This window comes from Fistularia commersonii, chromosome 7, assembly GCF_037954325.1.
Source record: "Fistularia commersonii isolate RoL2024-O1a breed Wild chromosome 7, RoL_Fcom_v1.0, whole genome shotgun sequence".
Taxonomy (NCBI): Eukaryota; Metazoa; Chordata; class Actinopteri; order Syngnathiformes; family Fistulariidae; genus Fistularia; species Fistularia commersonii.
This window is the reverse complement of record NC_141290.1, coordinates 14,635,774-14,651,263: the sequence shown is the minus strand read 5'-3', so window position 1 is coordinate 14,651,263 and position 15,490 is coordinate 14,635,774. Positions and strand designations below refer to the sequence as shown.

At 40.4% G+C, this 15,490-nt stretch overlaps 1 protein-coding gene across 4 annotated transcripts in view; it reads right to left on the bottom strand.

The window, feature by feature from the left end:
• The window catches only part of ephb2b (eph receptor B2b), a 133,105-nt gene that overhangs the window by 115,895 nt on the left and 1,720 nt on the right, over positions 1-15,490 (bottom strand). The gene's annotated exons all lie outside the window — the stretch shown is intronic.

Below are 15,490 nucleotides of genomic sequence, written 5' to 3'. Positions count from 1 at the left end.
GGGGCCAAGTATCCTCAGAAGACTGACAAGCACCTTTTCAAAAATGTATCTTCACATCATACCCGTGGAAGTATAATCGAACTGGACACAGTGTTAAAGATAGGGCTCTTTTCATTCCTATGAGGCGCTGCTCAGTGGCACATGAGAGAAAAAAAAAAGACACTTCCTAGTTGAATCATCCAGGTTGATGGCTACATAGCGCAAGAACACTTGGGACATCCACCGACAAATTTCAAATAGGCATCGGGTAGTTTAATGGGGATATAATATATGACTGACAGCAGTTCCAAACTCCCAAAATGGTACTTGACCAAAGGAATCATTGAAGTTACGTCAGTTATTTCAGGAGGTCTGCAAATCTCATGAGAAAAATTATCCGCCCTTTATCAGCAACTTTTTCCAACAACAGAATGAAAGGAAGGTTGTTTTTTTTTTCCCCTGTCAGAAAATTTCAACACTGCTCCATGCTTGTGTAATACACATCTTCACACTGATTCCAACATGTGGGAAGAATGCAAAAAGCCTAAAAAAAAAATGCAAGAAGGCAAAAAGCCTCCTTTTGACTGGCTTCTCTATGTAGGTAGGACAGATCAGTATTTACCGGCTTCAACATTCCCCTCCATTACAGCTACAATTGTTGAAAGTCCACAAAGAATGTCAGCATTTAAGCCCCAGTGGCGACTAGTGTTTTGGCTGTGTCATTTTATCTCGACACATTCATGACCGCCTAGGAGTATAATATACACCATCTGCTTCAGTTATTGTGTTGGGTCAACATTAAACTGACATTTAAGAATATAAACAGTTAAAAGTCAAAGTGAACCTATATTATCTTAACTTAAAAATTCGCTACAAAAATAAACTCAAAGATGAAACCCTTCATCATTTGATAATGCACACAATGTCTCTCGTTCCAAGTTTGGTCAACATTGCCCTTGAAAAAGCTGTTTTATCAGCCAAGAGGTTCTCCGTGTTCTTTGTCAGGTTGAAGGATGGTTTCAAGGCAAGACCATTAACCGCTTCAATTAGACCTTCTGTTTGTCGCATCCTCCTCCCCATTCACTGCAAAACAGACTTTACTCTTCCAGCAGCAGCCATACATGGCGTACGACAAGCGTTCAAGTGAGAGAGAAAATAAACAAAACAAACCGAGAAAAAAAAAAAAAAGTCCCGACATCATTCACCACACGCATCTGGTGCAGCCGCCTTGAAAGAAAAAGAAAGAGAGAGAATGCTTCTTTAGGGCCGAAGGGACAATCCTGTCTCAAGTAAAGAACCTCTAAATCATTTGGCACTGGTGACATCCTAATCCAGAGACAGAATGACAGGTAATAGTAATTTCTCCCGAGCAGAGCATTTCTCCTCGGGCACTTTTGTTAATGTTTCACATTAGCATCGGTGGTGACAGGTGGTGGATGGTCAGGAGAAAGAATGGCAATTGAGGCTGTTTTTTCATGGAACGGGCCAGGGAAACTGAACAAAGGGGGGGGGGGGGGGGGTGAAAGATGGCAACAAATGTAATGTTTTCCAATGGCGCACACGAGGCTGTAAGAGCGAGCAGCTGACAAGTGTCCTCCAGGTCGGTAACATGAGTGTACACAACAGCGAGTGAGACTTTAGCACACTTCCTTTGTCAGAGGAAGGATTAGGTGGGTTGAATCCTCGGTCCCACCCAACAGCTACAACTGAAATGCAAAACCCTCTCGAGCCACTGATTTGCCACGCTAATGCGATCACGCTTTCACTTTCCGAAATACATCAGGAACAAATGTTAGTTTATGTTATTGAAACGATCACTAAAGCTGAATGTTAACTCCAACTCCATCCTGTTACTACTTTCCTGTGCTGAAGACAAGTATTTGCAAGCCCTTTGAGTAAGGATTACATCAGTTGTATTTTTGAATGGTCATCACTAGATTAAAACTGCTATCTGTTCATTCATTCTTTTTTACACACAGGGATTTAAAATTGATCTAGAAATAAAAATAAAAAATGATTGAAAACAAAAGTTATACTGTATAAATGAACAAAACGACACCAGTCAAGCCTCTATTGAAATTCTCAGTCAGTTAAATGATAAAATATAATAAAATGAAAATAAAATATATAAAATAACAAAAGTGCAACAGCAGATTTTTGTTTCCAAACCAAGGGTAACGTATGTACTGAATAAAAACAAAAACACCTGGAGTGTCTACTCTGCTTCTCATCCTAATGCATGAGTATCAAAATGGTGTAAAATCTCAAGTAACACACAATGTGATCCTGCATCGTTTCTTTTTTTATATGAATTTTTAAACATAAATAAATATTGCTTGTTTTATTTTGATTACTGTTAACTTAGAAATTCTAAAAATATGTCAACTGAACCTTTTTATACCACACTCCTAAGAGAGTATTAATTAGCACCACAGAACAATTCATCCCCATTATATAAATATAGTTGCAGTTTTCTGCTGCAGGCAATCCATGTGCATCAGACAAGTAAGGGACAGTATCAAAACAATCGTTGTGCATGTATTCACCACAGCGATGCAAATGGATCATTGGTTTCAATGCTTCGATCAACTGTTATGCCCCGTATCACTGGTAGTTTTTATCCGAGCCTCATTAATTGCAGGTTGGTAGCTGACTAAAGCAATGACACCATCAACACTGATTAATAGAAGATGGGACATGGACTGTGAATTATTCACTCAATATTATTATCTAGTATAATAATTACACTCTCATATTTGTGAGCAGAAAATAGCTGCGGTCTTATAAAAAAAGGCCTTTTTCTTTCGTCAGGTGCGAATTACTGCCAGATATGACTGGCTTTATCAGAAGCAGAAACTGGACCACAGCAAACAGCATGTATTTACCAATCAAAAATAAACCGCACTGGTTATTGCTGTGGCTTTTTGTTATTGTTACATGAGCCATGTGAGCAATGGACTTAAGGCTCGACTTAAAATAAAAAAATGATAAAAAAAACATTTTGAATTTGGTACATAGCACATCCACTTTAGAATTGTTAAATATGGTCTGGATAGTTCAGTGACAGCTGCGGAACTTTGTTTTATTACTGAATAATACTTACAACAAGGTCTTAGAGGTTTAGGAGGTTATATGATCACAATTCTGCCAGGAGTTTAATGTGAGGTTTGACTTTACACCCTTGAAAAATATGTGTTTTTAAGGCTTATTGTTATGTTGTTTTGTGACACAATTTATGTCTGGAAAGCAAAAGAACACAGCAAATCACCAGTGGTCTGCATAACTTACATTTATCTTGACTTTTGTAAATCCATGCAAATTTTCCAGCCTTTTCTTATTTATTTTTAGGGGAAATTCTTGCTAATTTTAGGGTAATCTCATCTTTCTGGTTTTTCAGTGAATTTCTTGCAATTTTCTAGGTAATTTCGTGCTAATTTCCAGGCAATTTCTTTCTATTTCACTCACGGCATTTCCCCTTGATTGCCAAAACAACCAAGTACATATGTTGGGTAATGGTGATTCACAAGGTATCGGTGAAAAAAAGCCCAATAAAGTCTCAACAGAATGACAGGAAAAAAACTGTGCAAAAAAATAAATAAATAAAATAAACCTTTCTGGAATACTTCAGAACAAGGATTCCTCTATGTTTCAAACTAAACCTGCATTTTTGCAAAATGTTCCATGATTGTGCGTCAAGTTGTTCAGCAAAATATAAGTCCAAAAAGCCGTACTCTCTCTGACCTTTCCATCATACCTGAGGCAACTCGTTTGCCTTCAGACCTCCAGTTTCCATGTTAATGCAATAATTCACAAAACTCCCTGACAGTTGAGGCCTGCAGGTGTCGACAGAAGTGCTTGGAGATGGGTGCGTGTCTCAGAGACACGCTGAAAGTGGAGGGAGAGAAAGTACCCGAGCAACGGCGGTATCTGTAAGATAGAAATGAATGTGCGCTTAAGCCAAAAGTCTGTCTGTAGACAGAGGGAAACCACTAAACACTATTATGGGTCTCAATTTCTATTTCTAAAAAATAGGACATATTACTGTAGGCACTAAGATCAAAGGGAAAACATTTTTTTTCGTGTAATGTGCTCTTTTACTGATTCCCGTGGTGGGAGGAAGAGGAAAAAAAAAAAAGCTCAGGAACACTGTAAAATGACCCAAAGCCTTTCCATTACGCTCAGAGAGGCAAAACCCAGCCATGCTAAAACAATTGTCTCTTCCTTTGGGTTAAAACCGATCAGTTCCAAAAGTATTCAGTGCGCCTTGAGGGGCATCTGATGAAAAGCTCCGCTAGCCGGTCACATGGTGAAATCTATCACTGCATGTAGGCAGAGGGGGGGAAAGCAAAAGGTCCAACTCTTCCCAGGTCATCACTTGTCAGAATGGCATAGCAGAAGAAAGCAAGGTTGCATGCATGCACACACACACACACACACACATGCGCACACATGTGCACACGTACACACAAATGCACACACACGTTCCTGACAGACTGGTGCACACAAATGAGGACAGGCGGCTAATCCCGAACATATTTTTTCAATCACTCAAACAGGCGGCCGTCCTGACAGTGTTCCCGTCAACTGGTGTGTGCGCTGCACCCGGCTGACCACTACAAAGTGTGAAACACTTTCGAAAGGAAAGCAGATTGGAAAGTGCTCGGAGGAGGTGCAATCAGGCTCCTACCACACTGAGCACGGTGTGAGTAACTATACACAGTTGTGGGGCTCCTTCCCTGCTGAGGCCACCCATGCCACAGATGTATTTGTTTCCTTGTGGTACATCACATCAAAATAACAAACGCACTCACAAAGCGGCATATGTTCGGCATATACTTAAAAGCTTGAAAGTTGTGTTTTGCACTTCGGATTTTAGGGTCTCAAAACAGTCGATGGGGTTAAATGGCTCAGATGTGGGATAAACTGACAAGAAGGTGTGGCAGGATATTTCCTGCCGGATAAATTTTGAAAGAAAAAGAAATCGAAGTGGTGTAATAACACTGGTTTTGTCCACATGTGGAATATTTCTGATGTCAGGAAAGCTTCCAAGCACGTGCGCAAATTTCTGACTTACAAATTACTTTAACACACCAGCTGCTTTTCAAATTCGAATAAAAAGCTTTTGTTTTCCTCCATTTTTTTTTTTTTTTTTTTACTTCAAGACAATGTCATGAGTTACAGAATGAAAATCTGTAATACCAAACTCGACGGCACAAATCAAATGAAGTGCTGCTGTGTTTAACTTTTAGTTTCCTCTTCTAACAATAGAGCAGAAACAGGATGGATTGCTCCTGAGTACAGCACTTTTGTTTAAATACAAGGCATTTAAGGCTCTTCGTATTATGTGAAGATGAAAACCCTATCGGGACAATACAAATAATAATATTCTACATGTTTAGGCCGATTGTGTGACACTCGTTTCATTTAATTGTCTCAGCTGGATCTCTTTATCGATTTCACAGGCACAGCAGGTCTCCCAAGATCCTCTATGGATTTTCCAGCTGCCCTCCTGAGCGTTCCATTGAGATTTCCCCCTGAAAGGCCCCGGCAGGGGAAGGCAAGGAAAATGGTCATCTCTTTGCCATCTCCGCGCATACCTGGCTCCTTGCTGTATAACACATATACATATACAGACACACATATATTCTTCTATGAGTTGAAATAATATAGCTAATGTAGCTAACAATAAGACTAAAATAACAGTGAGAAGGCAAATGTGAATTTCAATTTGGCAAACGCCGCTAATCGCTCATCTCAGTCAATTCACTCGGAGGCAATTGATGATGCAAATGCTGGTAAGTCTCTAGAGTTTACAGAGTATGAAAGCAAGACAATGAAGTATCATCTGATAAAGTTCCATAAACACAATCATAGCTGTTTAGTCGCTTCTGAGCCCAGTGTATTGATTTCGGAGCTGTAAGCTGAGCTGGACTGATTGGATTGCTATGAGGTCAGAGATCCAACCTTCTGTTGATTAAACTTATGCCTGTTATGTAAGTGTTCATATTTAGGTTGAGGCTGTTTAGGCATTTGCTAACAAACAAGATGATAAAGATCCATGACTTCATTAAAAGATAATATCATTCTTACTGATTAAATGCGACCCACATAAGGCAAGTGCATACAGACACACACACAAACTTTCTTTAAGTTTCTTAAAATGATGAAAACCTTAAAACATTAGTGAATCAGCTAACTCTCAATAACAGCATACTGAAATGAGAAACCAAAAAGAGGAAAGGGTAAATAAGGTGTTTTATTTACAACACGCTCAGTGCCAGTTAAGTGTATTTCCAACCGGTAAATGATAAAACAAGGCCGACCTTGCAAATATTCATCATCTTTTTCAGCAACACAGGAGCAACCCCTTTGCTCTTGCGGAGGTCTCGCCGTCGCCTGTAGGTTGTGCAGCTGTAGCATGTGTAAGCACATTAAATGCAATCAAAACATTATGGTGGTTAAGTTTGAAGGTTTCCAGCCACATGTGTAACAGGGTGTTGATCCTCGCTGACATTTCACATCCAATCACTTCATGTGATTTGTCTTCCTTGGTCATTCTAAACCAAACTAGGTTATTTCAAGGGAAGACGCTCGGTTGTTTGAATATGGGGGATAACACACACTTCCTGTCTCCCGAAGCGTTCAGTGTTGCGCTCGGCTGCACACGAGAACAGTGTCAGTAATGGTTGTGAACAGATGAAAAAAAAAGGGAGAGAGAGACAAAAGAATTTGAGATGGAAGTTCAAACCCCGACTCCGTTCGCACCTCTACACAGCTGGCCAATTATGGCGTGAAGTGGGTGTGAATGTCGGATTGACAGTTTCTTAGTTACACGCATACACATTTCATGTCAGTAAGATTGTGTGTGTGTGTGTGTGTGTGTGTGTGCATACGTGTGTGTACTGGAGGGGGTGACCAAAGAATCCCAACCACCAACTGACAGCTAGGTCTCTTACCACCACAGGGGTCAGACATCTATACCACAGTTGATAGCTGAATGTATGTTCAAGTGCATGTGGAGTGTGTGTATGTGTGTGTTCTTGTTTAAGCAAACTTAAAGATCACAGTTTCCACCATCTGCATACAATGACGCTGACTAAATCTTTGTCCGTAACCACTTAGTCTGGTCAATTATAAAAAAGGAGATAAAACAAAAGAACTATATTATTAGACCTGCGTGTCAGCAAAGAACTCGCGGTAAGATGTGATCGGAATAGATTTAGTGGTAGACGACATTCTCCACTTTCCTGAGAATTATAGACAATTCTATCATGTCAAGTTTGCTGTGTTTCCTGACTAGGTTACTGTATTATAAGGCTTGTAATCACCATGTGCTTTATCTAATAAAATGATTACATCAAAATTTTATTGAAGTGGAGCCAAACGCTGGCTTTAGATAACAAGGATTCATTTCATTTCTTTTTTTTTTCTTCTCGGCTGCAATGCCTCCTTTCTTCTCCTCAATTGGAAGTCTTGAGTGCCCGTGGGTAAGATATGAAAAAAAAAAATCTCAGCACACATTGCCATATCCATGATATTGTCATAAACAGAGGCAGCACACGATAAATAAAACACAGAGAGGATTCATTAAATAATTCCATTCCTGAAAAGAATCACATGAAGCAAATAATCCACCCACTGGTGAATATAATAGTCGTGTCAGAAGATCTCTGCCCCAACGTTGAAAATTGAATTACAGTGTTGCCAAGGACAAACAGCCAACGGTCCTCTATAACTGGATTACAGCTGATTAATTACTACAAAGCCTGTTTACCCCTCACCTTTTAAATCACCTTTCTGGCATTGTTGTTGTTTTTTTAATTATTTATAAATTAAAGTCCTGTCACAATGAACTGGATGAATGTACAAACACTCAAATGCACATTAAGCATCTATTCATTTGCTTTAACTTGGGTTTCAGAGATACGTGAAATTAAAGGCTGCTTTTTTTCACATTTCTAAATGTCATGTATATCAGATTAAATCCGGCTTCCACATTAATCTACGAAAATATGCCCTCTAGAAGCAGACAAGTCACACCTAAAGGCCACCCTAGTTAATAGGCTTGCTCTGCTTCTGTATTCTCTGCCTTAATGGAATAATTTGTGAATAGAAACAAAATATCTCACTTCGGGAGAGTGAAAGCAATTCCCTCTCTCCCCATCTTTCCCTCTGCTTTTAAAAAGCCGTACCTTGGTTAACACTTTCAATTTATTCATAAAGCATTTCAAACAGTCGCCGAGGAGTGTGCCTTTTGGTTTCTGTTATCATGCCTCAGATAGTTCTGGCATCTTTGTTGCCCCACCCTCCACCCCTGAAAATACATTTTTCAGCTCAGAATAAAAAATGGTCGGAGTCATAAAATATGACAGCGAGATGCAGAATTTAAAAAGCGGTTCTCTTTGATGAAGTATATGAAGGGAAAAAGGCAAAGCGTGGCTCAAAGGATAAAATAGATTTTAAAAAAAATGTGAAAGCATCAGGAGATGATCGCCAGAGGGAGACTTGATTCGTCCCTTCCTGCGTTTGCTGCTGGAAAGGGCTGGGTCACTGAAATAAGACAATATCAGTTATAAAACGGCAGAGGCTTCCTGAGCGTGGGCCTAATCAAATAAATCACGTCTGCGACTGGCAGCACCACGGCTGTGCTGTTTACTCTGTCTGAGTGAGACGCATGGACTTGTTAGACAGTCGGGGGTGTAGGGTGTTTGGGGGGGGGGGCTCTTTGTCTGATGTGTCTGATCATTTGGTGAGTCGAGACACAACAAGTCTGCCTCAGCCGTGAGGGGGGGCAGAAAACACGTTAGTGGGTCTTGGTAGCGAGAAATGATGATACGGAGCAAACGGCGCCGGTGTGGACTCCATTGAGAGAGGGTCGGGGAGGGTGGCAAGGAGGGAGGCGGGGTGGAGGGGGAGTCCTGCTGTTGATGTGGGTCATGGTTAACAGACGGCATGGGCCAAAGAGGAGCGGGAGACAAAAACCCACGGAAAAAAAGGCAGATGTCACGTGAGTCGCAGAGAGATGTGACGTGTCGGACAGACCGCTCAGGCAGGGGTTCAGGTAGAAAAGGCTTCCTTTTGTGATGCAGATGACGACGCAATCAGGCCCGCTTTGTCTCGGCCAAACGGGCTCAGCTCCCGGGGACATTGAGAAACTAATCCGGTGGGTTTGTGTTCTCAGGCACTCATAAAAGCAGCGTCACAGTACCTGGGGTGTGTGTGGATGGGGCTCTCCGAAACGAGGTCTGACCTCTCTCAGGGTACGCCGTCTCTCCTCCGCTTCCCTCTGTCCCTCTTTCTTTCTGCTCCCTCGCTAGTTCAGTAGCTGGCAGGCTCCAATATGGTAAGAGCCATATTGTTAATGCATATGACTCAATGTTCTCATGAAGGATGTGACAGGAGGACGGGGTCAAATTGATCAGCTCATTTCTGGTCTTTGACCAAACGCTGTTATCTATCAACATTAATTCTAGCACCTGAATAGAAATAGGCATAACGGTGAATTCCACCTAATGAACGGACCGCGCAAAGAATGAAGCCCACAAATTAGACCGAGGTGTATCCGGGCCATTTTGAGCGAGAGTGCTACATAGGGTTCCTGTTATGAATAATGTCTGAAAATACATCTTTACTGTCCCCTAATGATTTCTATCTCCCAAAGGGATCTGATGAATCAGGCCCCGCCTAATAAATATGACTTACCAAGAGACTGTGCATTGCCAATTAAATGTGCTAATTAAGATACCAGGATATAAGAACATCCTTGATCTAGATTCCTTTGTGATATATCAGTGAGGTTATGTGGAGGTAAAAGCAAGTTTTCTCTTGGAACTGTGAATCGAAATTAGTATGCAAGTCAGCAAGAAACACGCAAACGTATATCCACAGGGGTAGAGCAAGCCCGACGGTAGAAAAAAAAATATGCATAGACAGACTTCTGTATTAATAAATTATATGTCTGCAAACTAATTCACCTTTCAGTCAGTGTGAAATTAAAAAAAATGAAACAAGGAAGGAAACATAACCTGCTACACTCTGGAACTTAAGAGTGTGTTGTGCAAAACAGGGCTGCAAAAGCCTCAGTTGTAATTCTTCCTTTTCTGACAACTTGTCTTGCCGAAAACACGCTGGAACAATCTAATCGGAAACCGTACTAATCTTGAAAGCACCAGAAGAATAAATAAAAAGACAACCGATTCCCCAGCTCTCCTCTGTCTTTACCAGTCAATCGTTGCTGCACACAGTAGCCCCAGTGTAACATACACACAACTTTGATCGGCTCACACACAAGATGTTTTTGAATTGATTATAGGGTGTTAAAATTCCCCACGGGGTTTCTCCAGCACAAAATATGTTAGATTTAAAAATGCTTGAAAGGATGTCCATCATTTTGTGAAAACATCGAGGAAGACCATATTCAGTGGTATGAAGGATAAAACTATGCAGAGACTGTCACAGTGCATTCTCTGGTCACGCCATCATGTAACGATGGGGCGTCTAGCAGGCGGGCAGCGACGGAGGCAGTGGAGGAAAACAACTTAAAGTTCTGACGACAGAGGTCATGCTACTCAGGAGTAATGCTTTACAAAAAAAAAAGATATGTGTAATTTGCTGGAACTCGTAGTTTACGATGAAATGAAATGCTTCCTTCATAACAGTGAAGGAGAGAGATTAAAAGTTTTTTAGACAGAGGGTGCAGCTTTTTCTCCAGTTCAAGATTTGTTGATTAAATTTAAGACAGTCTGCCAGACTTCCTCGTCTGGGAGAACCAACTATGAATGACATAGGCTTTGTGACTGATTTCTTCAATGCTGTAAATTCATAGTAACATTAAGCATATGCGTTTGTTTAAGCATCCCATGCACTTTTAAAGTGTATTTCAATATTCAACTAATGCACAAAACAATAGCGACATAGCTGTGCTTTGGCAGGGATGCGAAATGTTAACGTGCAATATGACGATACTGATATTTAGCAAATACACTCCACACCATACCAACTGTCTTAGTTTAGAATGTCAGCATGCTAATATTTTCCAATTAGCACAAACCACAGCAGCTGAGGCAGATGAAATGTCACCATTTGGCTGGATTTGTACTATCGGCCTAACAATCTGAGGACGAAAAATCTGGAAGAGGGCCACTAATATCAGTAGAACTAGGACTATCTAGATTATATTTGATTATAATCCAAAACACACATTAATCTGGATCCAAGGAATGGGACAAAGATTTTAAAAGATTTGCGATTTTAAAAGAAATGTCTTCCTCGTACTTGAAAACTAGTCGCAACGCATGGAAACACAAGAAAATGCATTAAATCAAAATAGATAGTCTTAATTCAGGGTGGAGTGTGCTTTGAATTGCTATGGCTGAACTCGTCGCTGTGGATTCCGTCTGTTTAACTCTTTCCCTGTGATATAAAACTCTGCACAGCCTTTTAAAAGGCTAAAGTGCACCTGGGGAATAAGCCGTATCTACTTTCAAATGAACTCCTCCACTTTCAGCTGCTAGTCATGCACAGGCAGCAGAATATCCAGCATATTGAAAGATTTTTAACACCTGTTGACTGCGAAAATATTTTCATTTCTGATATGCATCAAGCCAGCAGTATCTAACCAGCCGGTATCCGCAAGCTAAACAAGTCTGATTACAGAGCAACGAGAGAGTACATTAACACCTGCTGTTAGGAAATAAGAGTGCCGGAACAATCACAGAGGATGCAACATGGCACTTCCTTGTGTGGCAATCACACAACCCATCATCTATGAAAGTGATGTTACAGTAATAGTAATGGCCACATTTTGTAGCTTTCTGGAGAAGATGTTGGATATGAAGGCCCCAGAGTATAAAAATCTAAATCATCATTAATCTATGGTTTGTAGATATAAATGTGATAATTCTCAAATTCTTGAACAATTAATCTGCACAGAATCGAATCCAGCTCAACAGAACCAGGCAAGAAAACGAAACAAAACAAAAGAAAAATAACACTGGATGATCCTTGTGCCAAAACCTCACCTCATGAAAGACCCGGTGTAGTTGTTAATCTTGGAATTCTGAAAGAGGGTTTTTGGAAAACTTCCTCTTTATATTATAAAGCAAAATACTGGATTGTGCGACAGTCCGTCTTTTTTCAGCACAATCTCCAGACTATGTACGAAAAAAAGCCATCCTGAATCACTATCGGCACTGCTCAAATATACTTTGAATTTGATATTTTAATTTTCTCAAAAGCTGCAATACTTTCCCTGAATATTTTCCACACTCAGCAAAGATAAAATGCATTTTTAGCATCACCCCCAGAGAGCAACTATGTGAGGATTGGAGCAGTTAACACCACAAGAGAGTGAACAGTTGGCTTTGGACTCCAGACCACAGCACTCAGGAATCAGACAGTTGAAGGCATGGAGGGAGTGCCAAACAGTCTTGCTGGGGATAAATAAATAAATAAATAAATAAATAAATAAACTTATAACGTAAAATCTCGGGCAGGGGTTTTCTAACAAATACATCTAAAGTGTTTTATGTTTTCTTGATTTGTTCCTGACTAAATTCTGAGATGATGTTTTTTTTCAAAAGTCATTCACGCAAAAGGAAGTAAACCAATTATTTTATTTCTTCCAACTTATTTCAGTAAGTTTACGACTACATTCAATGAAGAGTAGCAGAAAGACCTGTCCAGAGTGTATCCTCCTTCTCACCATATGTCAGCTGGGATTGGCTCCAGCTTGCCACAACCCTGCGTGCATGATCGGTGGTACAGATAATAGATGGGTGGAGGGTATCAATGCATGACTTGAATGCCAACTATAATGAGCAGTAAATAGATAGAGTTTTCGCTGAGCCCATACTGCATGGGTCCAACGAACGAGTGCTTCCCCATTTCAAGCCACTAGTAATGTGACTAAGTTCCTCCACCTCATAATAGAAATAATAAAGTAAAACCATTTCCAGTCACAGAGCCCCGTAACTTCATGCTGTGATGTGCAGAAAAAGCGAAGCCGCGATACTCCTTCCTTAATCTCACCTAAAGGTAGCCATAGATGCTTCTGAAATGTGACACCACCCTTCAAGTGAAACAACTGGTACCAGCACTAATTGAAATTTTGCATGCAAAGTGACAATGCCCGGGCCCTCTGCAGCCTGGATTAGGGCTTGAATAGAGACAGATTCTTTGTGAGAGCCCTCTGTGGCGGTTGGTGTGCAGGCCAGCTCTCCGCATCTGCTCATTGGTTCGGCAGAGAGAAACACTGGATTGTATATGGTCACTCGTTTTACCTTTATCTAATTTCATTTTGAAGCTTGCCCCCATTCGTCTTTTGTCCCTCCTCCACAAAACATAATGCTTCCATGTTACACTAACCCATCCATTCCCTTACAAAACAATTCCGGTCAGAAACAACGACTGAATTTGCATATGAAAGCATCTTTACCAAACTGTTCAAAAATAATCGTATTGTGCCTTGAACTGCTGGGGAGCCAGACATTGTCTGAGGAAACTCCAGTGAGAGGGTGGGCTTTCTCCCCAAAACACAGACATAATATTTATGATTCAAAATCAAATAAGAAAACATGACAAAAAAAAGGATCTCAAATATTGATTGCCAGCTACGCTTTTCAAAAGAGCGGTCTCCGCTGCAAACCATAGCACTGAAGGAATGCGGTGCATATTGAAATGCAATCAAATCTGCAAGACATCTTTCAGAAACTTCACGCTGTGATCTCATTCGGCTGCATTTCGCTGTTCTCTATTGTGGTTTCTGTCCTATTATGTTTCCTTCAAAGAAATACAAAAAAAAATGTTGTATCAAAGCAACCTATAATCCTACTGACCCCTTCAAGAGCTCACATACAAGTCTGGAGGAGACCGTTGTTGCATCGTAGCAATGCCAGCCCATCCAGAAATCATTTGCAGTGTTTTCAAACCACAAACTGTAAAATCACCAGAGATGGTGAAGTGGAATCAAAACCGCCAGACCTAGTAAATCCTGTCCCCCTCAAACAATACAGGTTTTATTTTATTGCAGGGGAATAAATCTCAGAATTCCCACTCTACAGAATTAGATGATGACTGCTGTTAGTGCTGTTGTCAAATGAGTGGTGATGACAATGAATGGGTCGAGGGATAAATCCACAGTGTGTTTTCATTGACGTGTTTGACATGGCTAGGCTAATTTACCAGCAGTTCCATTTCTATTAATTTTACAAAAGTGCCCGTTTGTACCCATTAACTAAAGCACTAAGAGGTGTCATCAGAGGCGGCTCACATTAACTCAGATCAACAAATAACGGTTGTTCACATTTCCCCGGATGAATGAAGCCCTTTAGAATATGGCCTGAAACAAAAGCGGCCTATTGTCCACACTCAAAATACTGATGAGACAGACTCGGAAAAGATATGGAAAATTCTTCACCATATCTTTTTTGTGAGCAAGATTTAGCATTTCAAAGTAAGTACGGTCGTATTGCTGCCATAATTTGCAAATACTGAGTAAACCACGCACAATTCATTTATTAATCGCAATACATAGGTTTGGACATGCAGTCAGTTCCGAAGTCATTCGTAAAATAGGTGACAATAACTATCAGCAAGCTAGTCAACCAAACGAAGCAAAACCTAACATTTAATTTTTTTCAGAAAGACATCTAGTGCAACATGAAAAAATAAGACGCCACCCTCTATTACCCAAAAAATAACAATGGACGACATGTAGCATCCCAGGACTTGACATGTCAAAACGATCCACCGGAGAGTTTGTTTCTGATGCATCATGGGATTTTTTTTTTTTTTTTTTTTTCGGATTAGAGCTCCACTGACCTCTTTTTCAACCCTTTATTTCTCATACGTAAGCCATCCTCGCAACTTCATTGGACAAACAGCTAGGGTGATTCACAGGGTAATATTGAGGAGGGGGAGGCTCGACTTGGGTTTGACGACGGCGAAAGCTGGGTTTCCAAATCGAATAATCCTCCGCGCGGTGAAGCACCCCAGGCCCGTAAGGTAATTCGGGTGTTAGGCGCTCACACCATACATCAACAGAATCTCTTTTAATCAAGCAATTTGTGTGTTTTTAGTACTAGCACAGGTCGCTAGACCACAGAAGCGCTTCATTGTGCATTTTTGTTTTTTGACATGTAAACAAGGAGTAAACAGTAGCTATCACACTGTTTACATTTAAACTCTGCACTGAGACGTATTTTTGGCTTCCCTGCATCCTGTGGTTCTCTTGCTCTTGGCCACAAAGCAAAGATAAAATCATATAAATAATCATTATAATATCAATCACAAAGACATAAGTTCATACACAGGGAAACACTTATACGGATACTTATTATGGGTCTGTTTTCTTCTTAAATACAGTATAATAACAGACACACAAGAGACATAGGTTTCTGTAGGATTTTAATGCTAAAACTGGGGTATAAATTACTCAGAAAAATTGTTTCCTGCTTGAATAATGTCTTACGGTTGGGCAAAACTTGGAACATATATGTCCATCTTTTCTAAT